Below are 15,896 nucleotides of genomic sequence, written 5' to 3' on the forward strand. Positions count from 1 at the left end.
TCCTTAGGACCCGAATACTCCGGACTTCGGGTGGCCGAAGGGTTACCTTCTGGCCTTGGCGGATCAGGAGAAATCCTCCGTGATGACACCTCAGGGTCGTCCGCCCCAGGAGGCGGGGATACAGGGGGAGGCGTTTCGCTCTCCATCATCTCCGGAAGAAGATCCCCTGAAGACGAACTCTGTCGAGAAGGGCTACGAGCCGGACTGCAAGATACATGTCTCGGTTATTGTCCTCGGAGATAAAGCAGGATATATTTACCAAAAGTACTCTTGTTCACTTATAGCTCGGTGGAAGGCTGGCCCCCTTGCGGGCGCTGTGCGGTAAGGACACCCTCCAGGGCAGGACCCCCTGGCGCAGGTTTTTTCCCTTGTTTGGAAACCTTTGTTTCCATGTATTCAGAGGCGGTCCTTTTCCTTCCTTGGGGAGAGGGGATTCTAGATTCTTCTCCCCGATTATCCTCCTTCACGGAGACACTAATTCCCCCGGTTTGGATGAGTAATGTGTGAAGCCTGCTTTCGGCTTCTTTATTCCTCCCTTTATGTTCCCCTGATGGCACTTGATAAGGTGCGTGCTCAAGCATCCTGGCTAGTACAGGATCCGGTGAGCCTTCGGGAAGGGGGGTCGAACACCTGATCCTCTCCACCTTTCTTATCCAGTCCTGGCCGAGAGCGATTTTTTCGGAATGATGTTATGACAAATAAAAAGACAGCATGTTCGGCCGCAGAATTACTTATGTGTGTATCTAAACGGTTGCGGTTGAGACCCGCATCCTCGGTGGTGTCCGAACACTTTATTCGTGATCCGAAGAACAATCCATACGTCTGTTCAAGCGTCACGCCGAAAAATTGCTGAATAGTCTGCGGTCCTTCCGGGTTGAACTCCCACATACGGAGAGATCGACGTTGGCATGGCAGGACCCGAAGAACTAGCATAACTTGCATTACCTTGACAAGACTGACATCCCTCTTGAGGAGATCTCGGATGCGACTTTGCAATGTCAGCACGTCATTAACTGGCCCCCAGTCCAGCCCCTTGTTGATCCATGACGCCAGTTGCAGCGGGGAACCCGAGCGGAAGGCGGGGGCAGCTGCCCAATTTGTACCTCGGGGAGCTGTGATGTAAAACCACTCCCGCTGCCATAAGTTGGACACCTCCGGGAAGGAACCCTTTGGCCATAGAGCATCGGCGCCTTTGCTTATTATGGCACCTCTGCATTCTGCATGTCGCCCATCGATCGTCTTTGGCTTCACATTGAAGGTCTTGAGCCATAAGCCGAAGTGTGGGGTGATGCGGAGGAAGGCCTCACACACGATGATAAACGACAAGATGTGAAGGATGGAATCTGGAGCTAGATCGTGGAAATCAAGCCTGTAATAGAACATAAGACCTCTTACAAAGGGATCAAGACTAAAGCCTAGCCCTCGGAGGAAGTGGGAAACAAATGCGACACTCTCGTTGGGTTTGGGAGCGGGGATGGCCTGCCCTTGAGCAGGCAGCCTGTGCGAGATTTCGGCGGTCAGATACCTGACTTCCCTTAGCTTCTTGATGTCCTCCTCTGTGATAGAGGAGGCCATCCACCGACCTTGAAGGTTGGATCCGGACATGGTTGAAGGTCCGAAGCGCTTAGCCTGAGCCTTGGGTGTAGGAACTCGAGGTGGGGGAGGGGAAGGATCGAGCACGAGAAGAAAAGGACAGGCCTTGGCCCCTTTATAGAGAGGGTGAATATCAAGCGTCCTCGGCGTGGCCGTTTGGAACTTGCCTAAAATCGAGGAGTCATACTAATAAGCACGATTGGGTTACCCACACCTGTATTTATGAGAATCCCGTGATAAGGGGAACACGATCTCTGCTTCGATGAGACGTGCCAATAAAACCGCCTCGCAACACGTGCAGTGGCAGGCTGGGAAAAACGGTTCATAATGACCAGACCACGGCAGATGTCACGTTATGAAATGTTGTCAGGAGATTAGATTTGTGGAATATTATACTCTCTACGGTAGTATGTGGAATTTGTTTTACAGAGCCGGACACAATCCTTGTGTTCAAAATCTTCTATGAAGTATTCGGAGAAGGAACCCGCCTTGCAATGCCGAAGACAATCTGTGCGCCGGACTTATCGTCATTAAAGTCTGGTTCAGGGGCTACTGAGGGAGCCCTGGATTAGGGGGTCCTCGGATAGCCGGACTATATACTTTGGCCGGACTATTCACTACAAGAAATATGCTATCTTATGACCTCCACTATTGGTCACTGAAAGGTCATAGTTTTTCATTTGCGACCTTTTTGTGACCAAAAACAGAAGGTCAAAAGCTGGCAGTCGTAAACTGAAATTAACGACTTCTGTGTGAGAAGGTCGTAGATGTTTTTGACCAAAACAGAAGGTCGTTGAATCCATGACCTTTTGTTTTGGTCACTGGCTGTCTGCCACGTCAGATCCGACGTGGCAATCTGACGTGGCAAAATTGCGACCAATTAAAAAGGTCACTGACAAGATTCAGCCCGATCCGATTAGGTGTTTTACATGGGCCGAGCCCATTAATTCGGCCTATTTGTTGTTTTTTTTCTTTCAATTTGAGTCAACTACATGGGTCGGGCGAAACAATTTGGCATTTTTATTTCTAGGCCTTAGCCATTTCGAAGTCCATTTCATTAAGCCCTTTTGTACCATTTTTTCATAAATGCACAACATTCTGGTCCACTATTGTTTGGGCCATAGCCTTTTTAGAGCCCAAATATTATTTGATCCAATAGAACATCCAAACCTTTTCATTCACAGATTTCAAATTTACACATTTCAACAGCAAACAGTCAAACATTCTCTCAATTAAATGATCAAATCCAAAAATCTATCAATGAAACTCACAATAGCACATGTACAATAGCACATACTGCACAATCCAACAAGTGTACATACAATCAAAAAACAAATACACATGCACCAAAACTTGGTGGCAACATCAAATAAAACTTGGTGAACATATCCAGGCTTCTTCTGATCCTGATCCTGATCTACATAAATTAGATCCTGATCCTGATCTAATTTATGTAGTGAGATACAATGAAAGTTGAATGATTGCCACACAAATGTAAAAAATCTGGACTGGTTAAATAATAATTGTATCCTTCTCTACAAGCACATATGAATAGTTAATAAGTACTAATCCTATCATGTATGGCAGGCTTGCAAGATGGAGATGCATACATGACTAAACACAAACATATTATGGTATGACCAGGGTGAGAAAATCAACAACTCGACCGACCCAACATTGAAATCGGACATGATATCTTAAAACAGCAAGAAACGGGAAAAGTAGACTCATACATCAGGACCACTAAAACCAAGCACATCACAACCATGGTCAAGGAAATAATCAACATCTGCATTTTACCACAGTACACTTACCACAAAACTGTCATCAGTACAGAGATCATTAGCTAGCACCGCATGAAGCATCCATACATCAAACTGATTTTTCTGCTGTTGGTTGAAACACTACACGTCAACCAGAAATTTGTAAGTACATGAGACAATGGCTTAACAGAAGAACATTGTGACTTCTTCGGCTATTTGTTTCAACAGCAGTACAAACCTCACCTCTGTTACACCCTCAGCAGCATTAAATAATGCCTGATAATCTGCACGTACAGAAGATTCATACACAGTCATTTACAACATTCAGCATGTTATCTACACAGAGAAGAGAAAAGTCAAACAGATCTCGATCATTTTGCCGTATTAACACATGCACATCAAGTAAGAGTGGTGCTCTGTTTTTACCACAGCGGCACAAGCGAGACAATGTCCGATTCGCCCTACTCCTCCACAACATTCGCCCTACGTTTCAAAGCACACTGCATGGGAACAAAGACACTTATGAACAAAGATATGCCTCAAATTTCAACAGAACACTACTGTGGTAGCTAAGCTAGTAAATGCACAAACATATAAGCATGCAGAAATAGTAGTACTAGTCATATACATGACACATCATGCAACAAGATCTAAAATGAATAAATCTGGGCTAGAAGAAAAAATATAATACCAAATACCAACTAAACAGTACAGGATGCTAGTAGCAGAACAAACACAACTATATCTGCCAAATGCACAGGCCAATTAAGCATGTTCCTCCAATATTATGCAATCTCAGATGCAAACAGGTAACAACGCCTATTTTTCTTGTCATAAGAAGAGGCTAGAGCCCTTTTCTGTTTGGTGATGGTGTCGATGGGGCGACGGTAGGCACGCCTATATTTACAAGAACAACAACTGGGCATTTTGTACGAGTAAGGATATCCTGTAGTTACCTGAATTAACAAACTACGCACACCCTAAAAAGTGACAACAAAGGTACGCATGGGCATTCATGGCCATAGCAATAGTTCAAGGATAAAAGCATAGATGATATATTTTTTAAGATCCACAAACCCAGACACAACAAGTTCTTACTAGACTATCAACATATATACATGTATGTTTTTACAACAAAAATGTCAAGTTTTTATGTATCAATAAGAATAAGATGGTCAATCAAACATTTCGAGGCATGGTATGAATTTCCATGACTGACAATCAGCTAGTTGCCGATCCATGATTTTATAGTACGGTGCAAGATAGCTATCATCATTAAACAATTCAAGATTGAAGAATTCAAAACATGTGAATTGGAGTAAATTGTAGCTTGGGTATTCTCTGCATGAAGCTTGTCCTGGAAACAGAAATTAAACATCAGTCTAAGCCACTTTCTTGTATGGGATAGAGCTGTACAAAGGCAAAGAAAACAAAAACATCACTCACCCACAGCTTGTAGGACTTTGGACTCTGAGTCAGGCACCAACTGAACACATCAGTTGCCTCCTTGTCAAGCTTTGCATTATCTGAATATAATACACAGGTAAGCTAACCAGAATTTGCAAAACAAAATTAAACCGGCTCTATATTGCAGAATGAACACATTTCCACTCACTTTCTTGAATTGCCTTCACAGCCAACGACAAAAGCTATTGCGATGCTTGCTTCACAGCCTTAGAGCACCAACAAGAGCCAGCTCCTTTATTGTTGGGTAGGCTACTTCCAACCTTTCTGTAGCCTAAAGAATTCAATGCAGAGGTATTAGAATATTGTCTCATATTAAACATACCAAGGAAAAGATACAAAATAGTATGTATTGAACTGAGTTGAATTAGAGGACTACTATCAGTTAGGAAGCAAGCGCCGTGCATACAATCAAGCTGCAAGAATTGCATTTCTACACTATGGAGTCTGAGAGAATATCTAACCATTATCTTGGTACGGCAATAATCACTGTCACTCCCAGTGGTATCAATTTTATTCATGGTGAAGCACAGCAAATTGCCGTGAAAGATTTAGTACAAACAGAACAGAGACTGGTCGGGCAAACGAGACATCAAATTCTTTCCCGAGAGCAGCACCCCGCCACGCTTGTTCTTCAGTTAAAATCTCAACAGGTAAACTACAGGAATTGATAGGAAGTCTCATGAGAAACATCAATCGATCACAGCAACTCAGGAAGCAGTAGAGTGGCTTGAGTAGGTAAGTTTTTGAGAATTGCCAAGCCTTGTACAAGCCTGGGAGTTGACTAATCAAGCAAGCAAGGCTTGACCTGGTCAGAATCGGCCTAGATCGCCGAATGGGCGACGTTGGCTTGACTAGTTGACTCCCGACAGGACCAGTGCAGATGCAACCACACATGCATCATATTAACTGCAAGAGATCGACAGATATTCGTACCTTACCGGAGACCTTGCGCATCCCATCGAGGATGCAGCCGAGCAGCGACGACTTGCCGGACCCGACCATGCCGACCACCGCGGCCAGCTTGCCGCTGCGGATCTCCAGGTCGATGCCTCGAAGCACCTCCATCCCAGCCTCCGTCTCCTCGTCGTCCCACGTGAACACCCCGTCCCTCGCCTGCACGGCTACCCCGCCACCGCGCGACGCCGCCGCCGGCTGCCTCTCCACCGCGCCCTCGTCCAGCTCCGGGCTCGTCATGTAACTGCCACACCACACCACTTGCACGACCAATCAACTCGCAGACGGAGACGGGGAGGAGGCGAAGACGGAGGATACTGCGGAGCTGCGGGGGCAGACGAAGACGGCGTGAAAGGGCAGCCGCCACGGACGCGTCCCCATGGCGGGGTGGTGGGTTGGTGCGGGGATCCGGAGCGAGGAGGAGGAGGAGGCGGCCATGGTGGACAGTACGGGGTGCGGGGGCGGCGGGGTTGTGTCCATTGGATCTGGGGGATCGAGGCAGGGGGCAGAGGGCGGAGGGTAGGGAGAGATGGTGAGGGGAGGGAGGGACGAGGTGGGCGGTGGGTGAGGAGCACGGCGAGGTCGGCGGTGGGTGGGAGGAAGGGTTGCCCGGAGGACTGGATCGGGAGGGGGCGGCGGCGGGGAGAGGAGGGGGGTTAGACGGAGGACTGGATCAGAAGGGGACGGCGGGGGCGAGGAGATCTGAGCTAGGGTTTGGGCTGCGGGTGGCGTATCTCTTTTTCATTTTTTTAATTTTTTCTGTAGATAGATGGATGGATGGATGTGGGATGGAGAGATGGATGGATGGATGTGGGATGGAGAGATGGATGGATGGATGGATGGGCGCCATGTCATTGATCCGTGGGAATGGTTCTCATTGGTTTAAAAACCAATAATTTAAAAAAGTTTTCAAGTACTAAAACTAGAGGGATTTTGTGAAGTAGCTGTCAAAAATATTTTGCAAAAGGATACCACACAAATATTCACTAGAGTTAGACCATATTTTATGTATAAGGACCAATTTTTACGCATTTTTGATCTTTTTAGCTATTTTTAATTATTTTTCGAGTGCCTAAAATGAGGTTTTTTTGTGAAGGACCTACCAAATAATTGTTGCAAAATTGGACCAAATCATTTTTCTAAAATACTAGGACATATTTAATGCATAATTAACCAAATGGTTGTGTGCAAAAGTTTTGATCCACCTCTGATGAAAAAGACAAATTCCCGTCGATTCAGTAGGAAGCGGGTCAAATTTAAACTGCAGCTACCTTATTGTTTGTTCTTTATTTTTTTTCAAAAATCATTTCTAGGTACATAAGTATCTATTTAATCAGAGAAACACCAAAAAAATTCTAAGATTCAACCACTAGCTAGGAACGGTCATTCCCGCCGCTTTGACCGCATTTTGAAACGGGCATAAAAAATTCAAAAAAATCAAAAAATTCTGAAACCTTCGCATTGTGTCATTATATGTGACCAAGTTACCAGGAAAAATAATAAACTTGTAATACAACAATTATTTTTAAAAAGTGTTCTCAGAAACAAACTATCACGTGTGGAGATCAATGGCTTTCAAGCCAAATGATCATTCTTATGGCCACATTCATGGCATAGTTTGTTCAAATGATCTCATATTGTGCACAAGGGTGCATCTTGAAATTCCAAACAATATTGCCTAAGGGAGTTTTCATTTTCTTTGGACGAAAAACCATTTTCCATTTTTCGAGTGCCCAAAAGGAGGTTTTTTGTGAAGAACCTACCAAATATTTGTTGCAAAATTGGACCAAATTATTTTTCTAAAATACTAGGTCATATTTAATGCACAATTGATCAAATGGTTGGGTGTAAAAAGTTTTGATCCACCTCTCGCGAAAAAGACAAATTTCTGCCGATTCAGCTAGAAGCGGGTCAAATTTGAACTATAGTTGCCTTGTAGTTTGATCTTTGTTTTTTCCAAAAATAATTTCTAGGTACGTAAATATCTATTTAATCAAAGAAACACCAAAAAAATTCCAAGATTCAACCACTAGCTAGGAACGGTCATTCCCGCTGTTTTGACCGCATTTTGAAACGGGCATAAAATATTCAAAAAAATCAAAAAATTGAGAAACATTCGCATTGTGTCATTATATGTGGCCAAGTTCCCAGGAAAAATAATAAACTTGTAATACGGCGATTATTTTTAAAAAGTGTTCTCAGAAACGAGCTATCATGCGTGAAGATTCATGGCTTTCAAGCCAAATGATCAATCTTATGGCCACATTCATGGCATAATTTATTCAAATGATCTCATACTGTGCACAAGGGTGCACCTTGGAATTCCAAACAATGTTGCCTAAGGGAGTTTTCATTTTCTTTGCACGGAAAATTCATTTTCCATTTTCCGAGTGCCCGAAAGGAGGTTTTTTTGTGAAGAACCTACCAAATATTTGTTGCAAAATTGGACCAAATCATTTTTCTAAAATACTAGGACATATTTAATGCACAATTGACCAAATGGTTGGTGTAAAAAGTTTTGATCCACCTCTCGTGAAAAAGACAATTTTCTGCCGATTTAGTTGGAAGAGGGTCAAATTTGAACTGTAGTTGCCTTGTAGTTTGATCTTTATTTTTTCCAAAATTAATTTCTAGGTACATAAGTATCTATTTAATCAGAGAAACACCAAAAAAATTCCAAGATTCAACCACTAGGTAGGAACGGTCATTCTCGCCGTTTTGACCGCATTTTGAAACGGGCATAAAAAATTCAAAAAAATAAAAAATTGGGAAACCTTCGCATTGTGTCATAATATGTGGCCAAGTTCCCAGGAAAAATAACAAACTGGTAATACGGCAATTATTATAAAAAGTGTTCTCAGAAACGAGCTATCACGTATGGAGATCAATGGCTTTCAAGCCAAATGATCAATCTTATGGCCACATACATGGCATAGTTTGTTCAAATGATCTCATATTGTGCAAAAGGGTGCATCTTGGAATGGAAAACAATGTTGTCTAAGGGGGTTTTCATTTTCTGTGCATGGAAAATTTATTTTCCATTTTCCGATTGCCCCAAATGAGGTTTTTTTGTGAAGGACCTACCAAATAATTCTTGCAAAATTGGACCAAATCATTTTTCTATAATACTAGGCCATGTTTAATGCACAATTGACCAAATGTTTGGGTGTAAAAAGTTTTGATCCACCTTTGGTGAAAAAGACAAATTTCCGCCGATTCAGTTGGAAGCGGGTCAAATTTGAACTGCAGTTGCCTCATAGTTTGCTCTTTATTTTTTCAAAAAAAAATCATTTCTAGGTACATAAGTATCTATTTAATTAGATAAATATCAAAAGTTTTCCAAGATTCAACCACTAGCTAGGAACGGTCAAGCCTGCCGTTTTGACCACATTTTGAAACGGGTATAAAAAATTCAAAAAAATCATAAAATTGGAAAACCTTCGCATTGTGTCATCATATGTGGCCAAGTTCCCAGGAAAAATAACAAACTTGTAATACGGCAATTATTATAAAAAAGTGTTCTCAGAAACGAGCTATCACGTGTGGAGATCAATGGCTTTCAAGCCAAATGATCAATCTTATGGCCACATTCATGGCATAGTTTGTTCAAATGATCTCATATTGTGAACAAGGGTGCATATTGGAATGGAAAACAATGTTGCCTAAGGGAGTTTTTATTTTCTTTGGACGAAAAAACCATTTTCCATTTTTTGAGTGCCCGAAAGGAGGTTTTTTTGTGAAGGACCTTCCAAATAGTTGTTGCAAAATTGGACCAAATCATTTTTATAAAATACTAGGCCATATTTAACGCACAATTGACAAAATGGCTAGGTGTAAAAAATTTTGATCCACCTCTCGTGAAAAAGACAAATTTCCGTCGATTCAGGTGGAAGCGGGTCAAATTTAAACTGCAGCTGCCTCATAGTTTGGTGTTTATTTTTTCCAAAAATCATTTCTAGTTACATAAGGATATATTTAATCATAAATACATGGTTTGGTGGCGATACGTCGAGGTTTTGGCGGTGGCCGAGGGCCCCAACTCTAGAGCGCGTAAACTCACATGCCCGCCGCGTGGTCACCGCGTGACCCTGGCGTTGCCATGTGTTCTGGGAGGCCTAGGCATGTCTAGTGGGTTGGGCACTCCCTAGGTTGGTGCTAGGAAGAAAATTACAATATAATATTCTCACGAGGAGACCGATCGATGCTCAAACATGAATTAGCAGCAAAGTGTTTGATTAGCGATACGGGAAATGTACATGGCTAATGGGCGTGAGTTTTGGCTGAGGATGATCAGTTACTAAGAAGACTATCTTCACAAATTTTCAGCTCAAAAGGAGGAGGCTAGGTGGTACTTGCTTTGCAAACTACCACACTAGACATAACAACGAATGTTGAAGCTCGACTCAAAATAATGAATGGATTGAGCTGCCATTTGGTGGAGGATGGTTATTTGGGCATAGGAAAGCACTATAGAAAATGGATACTGTTTGGGCATGCCAAAGTGGTACTTCCTTCACAAACTGTTATTCTGAACAGAATAGGAAAATGAATATTTTTGAATTATTTTTGAACTAGGCAAGGAAGGTTTTTACATATTTGACGAAGATATGACCCAAAGAATTTATGAGATTTTTTTGGGAATTTTGGGAATGACAGAAATATAGGTTGCTTCACAACCTAGGGCAAAAACTGCCACATGGACATGACACATAGGCAAAACCGATGAGATGGCGCCTAGTCATCGCAACCCACCACAATTTACAAGGTTGTGACCATCTATATTGGTCGTTAACAACTAGAAATAAGGCAGTGGACTAGCGCTGTTTGCTTTATGACCATTTCGTGTAAGGAAATTACGACCTTTCTGACCAAAATGGTCGCAATGGTTTAGGGTTTGGAGCCCCCCGAACAGCTTTTGACCAATTGGTCTCAAATGGTCATAAATCTATGACCAATTCTTCCAGGGTCACTGACAAAAGGTCACTAGTTGACATATTTCTTGTAGTGATTGGACTATGAAGATATAAGATTGAAGGCTTCGTCCCGTGTCCGGGTGGGACTCTCCTTTGCGTGGAAGGCAAGCTTGGTGATTCGGATATGTAGATCTCCTTCTTTGTAACCGACTCTGTGTAACCCTAGCCCCCTCCAGTGTCTATATAAACCGGAGGGTTTAGTCCGTAGGACAACAATAAACATAATCATAGGCTAGCTTCTAGGGTTTAGCCTCTACGATCTCGTGGTAGATCAACTCTTGTAATACTCATATCATCAAGATCAATCAAGTAGGAAGTAGGGTATTACCTCCATCGAGAGGGCCCGAACCTGGGTAAACATTGTCTCCCCCGCCTCCTGTTACCATCCGCCTTAGACGCACAGTTCGGGACCCCCTACCCGAGATCCGAAAGTTTTGACACCGACACACCAGCCCCTTGTGGGCTGGTGTGTTCCCTTACTTGGCCCATTAAGCCCATATCTTTGCCGGGGTTTGCCCAGAACCCCTTCTGATGACCCGATATCACCCGGAACACTTGTGTCCTAATAGAGCCTTCCAATATATGAATCTTTACCTCTCGACTATTCCGAGACTCCTCGTCATGTCTGTGATCTCATTCGGGACTCCGAACAAAATTCGGTACATCAAATCACATAACTCATAATACAAATCGTCATCGAACATTAAGTGTGCGGACCCTACGGGTTCGAGAACTATGTAGACATGACTGAGATACATCTCCGGTCAATAACCAATAGCGGAACCTGGATGCTCATATTGGCTCCTACATATTCTACGAAGATCTTTATCGGTCAAATTGCATAATAATATACGTTGTTCCCTTTGTCATCGGTATGTTACTTGCCCGAGATTCGATCGTCGGTATCATCATACCTAGTTCAATCTCGTTACCGGCAAGTCTCTTTACTCATTCCGTAATGCATCATCCTGCAACTAACTCATCAGTCACATTGCTTGCAAGGCATATAGTGATGTGCATTACCAAGAGGGCCCAGAGATACCTCTTCGACAATTGGAGTGACAAATCCTAATCTCGATCTATGCCAACTCAACAAACACCATCGGAGACACCTGTAGAGCATCTTTGTAATCACCAGTTACGTTGTGACATTTGATAGCACACAAGGTGTTCCTCCGGTATTTGGAAGTTGCATAATCTCACAGTCAGAGGAACATGTATAAGTCATGATGAAAACAATAATAGCAATAAAACTAAACGATCATTTATGCTAAGCTAACGGATGGGTCATGTCCATCACATAATTCTCTAATGATGTGATCATGTTCATCAAATGACAACACATGTCTATGGTTAGGAAACTTAACCATCTTTGATTAACGAGCTAGTCAAGTAGAGGCGTACTAGGGACACTTTGTTTGTTTATGTATTCACACATGTACTAAGTTTCCAGTTGATACAATTCTAGCATGAATAATAAACATTTATCATGATATAAGGAAATATAAATAACAACTTTATTATTGCCTCTAGGGCATATTTCCTTCAGTCTCCCACTTGCACAAGAGTCAATAATCTAGTTCACATTGCCATGTGATTTAACACTAATAGTTCACATCGTCATGTGATTTAAGACTCTATAGTTCACATCGCTATGGGACCAATACCCAAAGGGTTTACTAGAGTCAATAATCTAGTTCTCATCGCCATGTGATTAACACCCAAAGAGTACTAAGGTGTGATCATGTTTTGTTTGTGAGAGAAGTTTATTCAACGGCTCTGCCACATTCAGATTCGTATGTATTTTGCAAATTTCTATGTCTACAATGCTCTGCACGGAGCTACTCTAGCTAATTGCTCCCACTTTCAATATGTATCTAGATCGAGAATTAGAGTCATCCAGATCGGTGTCAAAGCTTGCATCGACGTAACTCTTTACGACGAACTCTTTGTTACCTCCATAACCGAGAAACACTTTCTTATTCCACTAAGGATAATTTTGACCGTTGTCCAGTGATCCACTCCTGGATCACTATTGTACCCTCTTGCCAAACTCATGGTGAGGTACATAATAGGTCTGGTACACATCATAGCATACTTTATAGAACCTATGGCTGAGGCATAGGGAATGACTTTTCATTCTCTTTATATTTTCCGCCGTGGTAGGGTTTTGAGTCTTTACTCAACTTCATACCTTGCAACACATGCAAGAACTCCTTCTTTGACTGTTCCATTTTAAACTACTTCAAAAACTTGTCAAGGTATGTACTCATTGAAAAAATTTATCAAGTGTCTTGATCTATCTCTATAGATCTTGATGTTCAATATGTAAGCAGCTTCACCGACGTCTTCTTGGAAAAACTCCTTTCAAATACTCCTTTATGCTTTCCAGAAAATTCTACATCATTTCCGATCAACAATATGTCATTCACATATACTTATCAGAAAGGCTGTAGCGCTCCCACTTACTTTCTTGTAAATACAGCTTCACCGCAAGTCTGTATAAAACTATATGCTTTGATCAACTTATCAAAGCATAAATTCCAACTCCGAGATGCTTGCACCAGTCCATAGATGGATCGCTGGAGCTTGCACATTTTGTTAGCACCTTTAGGATTGACAAAACCTTCTGGTTGCATCATATACAATTCTTCTTTAAGATATCCATTACCGAATGCATTTTTGACATCCATTTGCCAAATTTCATAAAGTGTGGCAATTGCTAACATGATTCAGACAGACTTTAAGCATCGATACGAGTTAGAAAATCTCATCGTAGTCAACATCTTGAACTTCTAAAAACCCTTTTCGACAAGTCGATCTTTGTAGCTAGTAAACACTACTATCAGCGTTCGTCTTCCTCTTGAAGATCCATTTATTCTCAATGGCTCGCCGATCATCGGACAAGTCAATCAAAGTTCATACTTTATTCTCATACATGGATCCCATCTCAGATTTCATGGCCTTAAGCCATTTCACCGAATCTGGGCTCATCATCGCTTCCTCATAGTTCGTAGGTTCGTCATTGTCTAGTAACATGGTTTCCAGAACAGGATTACCGTACCATTCTGGTGCGTAACATACTCTAGTTGACCTACGAGGTTCGGTAGTAACTTGATCTGAAGTTTCATGATCATCATCATTAACTTCCTCACTAATTGGTGTAGGCATCACTGGAACTAATTTCTGTGATGAACTACTTTCCAATTCGGGAGAAGGTACAATTACCTCATCAAGTTCTACTTTCCTCCCACTCACTTCTTTCAAGAGAATACTCCTTCTCTTGAAAGGATCCACTCTTAGCAACAAAGATTTTGCCTTCGAATCTGTGATAGAAGGTGTACCCAACAATTTCTTTTGGGTATCTTATGAAGACACACTTCTTCGATTTGGGTTTGAGCTTATCAGGCTGAAACCTTTTCACATAAGCATCGCAACCCCATACTTTAAGAAACGACAACTTAGGTTTCTTGCTAAACCATAGTTCATACGGTGTCATCTCAACGGATTTTTAGATGGTGCCCTATTTAACGTGAATGCAGCTATCTCTAATGCATAACCCCAAAATGATAGTGGTAAATCGGTAAGAGACATCATAGATCACACCATATCTAATAAAGTACAAAGGGAATGACGTATGTTGTTATGCGGTTTGACCGATAAAGATCTTCGTAGAATATATAGGAGCCAATATGAGCATCCAGGTTCAGCTATTGGTTATTGACTGGAGATGTGTCTCGGCTTGTCTACATAGATCTCGAACCCGTAGTGTCTGCACGCTTAACGTTCGATGACGATTTGTATTATGAGTTATGTGATTTGATGACCGAAGTTTGTTCGAAGTCCTGGATAAGATCACGGACATGGAGAGGAGTCTCGAAATGGTCGAGAGGTAAAGATTCATATATTGGAAGGTTGCATTTGGACATCGGAATAGTTCCAAGACGTTCGGGCATTTTTCCGGAGTACCGAGAGGTTACCGGAACCCCCCCCCCCCGGGGAAGTTAATGGGCCTTAGTGAGCTTTAGTGGAGAGAGGGAAGAAGGGCCACGAGGTGGTGCTTGCCTCCCCCTGCCCAAACCGAATTGGACTAGGAGCGGGGGCGCGGCCCCCTCCTTCCTTCTCCTTCTCCGCTCCTTCCTTTCCCTCCGGTGGAAGAAAGGAAAGGGGAGGCGAATCCTACTTGGACTAGGAGTCCAAGCAGGACTCACCCCTGGCGCGCCCAACCTGGCCGGCCTCCTCTCTCCCTCCCTCCTTTATATACGTGGCCAGGGGGCACCCCAATAGCACAACAGACAATCTCTTAGCCGTGTGCGGTGCCCACGTCCACAGTTCAACACCTCGGTCATGTCGTCGTAGTGCTTAGGTGAAGCCCTACGCCGGTAACTTCATCATCACCGTCGCCACGCCATCATGCTGACAGAACTCTCCCTCGTCCTCAACTGGATCAAGAGCTCGAGGGACGTCATCGTGCTGAACGTGTGTTGAATACGGAGGTGCCGTACGTTCGGTACTTGGATCGGTTGGATCTTGAAGACGTTCGACTACATCAACCGCGTTACTAAACGCTTCCGCTTTCAGTCTACGAGGGTACGTGGACACACTCTCCCCGCCTCGTTGCTATGCATCTCCTAGATAGATCTTGTGTGGTAGGAATTTCTTTTTAAATACTACGTTCCCCAACAGGTGTGTGGTTGGTGCGCCGAGGCTGTAGATAAGGAAGAGGATAAGGCAAATAAGGGTCCCCATGGCACGGCGCGAGGAGGACGAAAATGGGGGTCGCTATTGTGTTGTAGCCAAAGGCTGCCAGGTAGGCCATACGGTGCCACGTGGGCATACGGCTGTGAGGGTAAGTCGGCGCGTGGGTGAGAAAAGCCTCGGGCGTGAGCAGGTGAGCTGGGCCGCGGCACTGGAGGCTAGCTAGACTGCGGCTAGCTGGGCTACTGCTGGCACGGCTGGGTTGCGGCTAGCTCAGGTGAGTGTCTTCCTTTGTCTTTTCTTTTCCTTATTTCTTCAACCAAAAACTTTGGAAAAAAGAAAGAGGTGTTGGAGGTGGAATATTTCAAAGAAGAAAATATCGTTGGAGGAATATGCACAATTTGAATAAAATGTCGTGACATTATTTAAAGACTAGAAATTATATCAA

General features: G+C 43.1%; 1 long non-coding RNA gene across 5 annotated transcripts; it reads right to left on the minus strand.

Moving 5' to 3' along the window:
• Positions 1 to 2,848: 2,848 nt before the first annotated feature.
• LOC123051279 (uncharacterized) lies at positions 2,849 to 6,423 on the minus strand. Of its 5 annotated transcripts, none has more exons than XR_006423996.1 (7): positions 5,757 to 6,423; positions 4,972 to 5,094; positions 4,803 to 4,882; positions 3,783 to 4,713; positions 3,600 to 3,692; positions 3,408 to 3,497; positions 2,849 to 3,037 (listed from the first exon to the last, which is right to left on the minus strand). It is a non-coding gene; the product is annotated as an uncharacterized lncRNA (long non-coding RNA). The 5 variants fall into 5 exon arrangements; XR_006423999.1 differs by having other exon boundaries at positions 2,849 to 3,032; positions 3,600 to 3,640; positions 5,757 to 6,422; XR_006423994.1 differs by having other exon boundaries at positions 3,600 to 3,640; positions 5,757 to 6,422.
• Positions 6,424 to 15,896: the final 9,473 nt, after the last annotated feature.

Source organism: Triticum aestivum, chromosome 1A (genome assembly GCF_018294505.1).
Source record: "Triticum aestivum cultivar Chinese Spring chromosome 1A, IWGSC CS RefSeq v2.1, whole genome shotgun sequence".
Classification (NCBI taxonomy): domain Eukaryota; kingdom Viridiplantae; phylum Streptophyta; class Magnoliopsida; order Poales; family Poaceae; genus Triticum; species Triticum aestivum.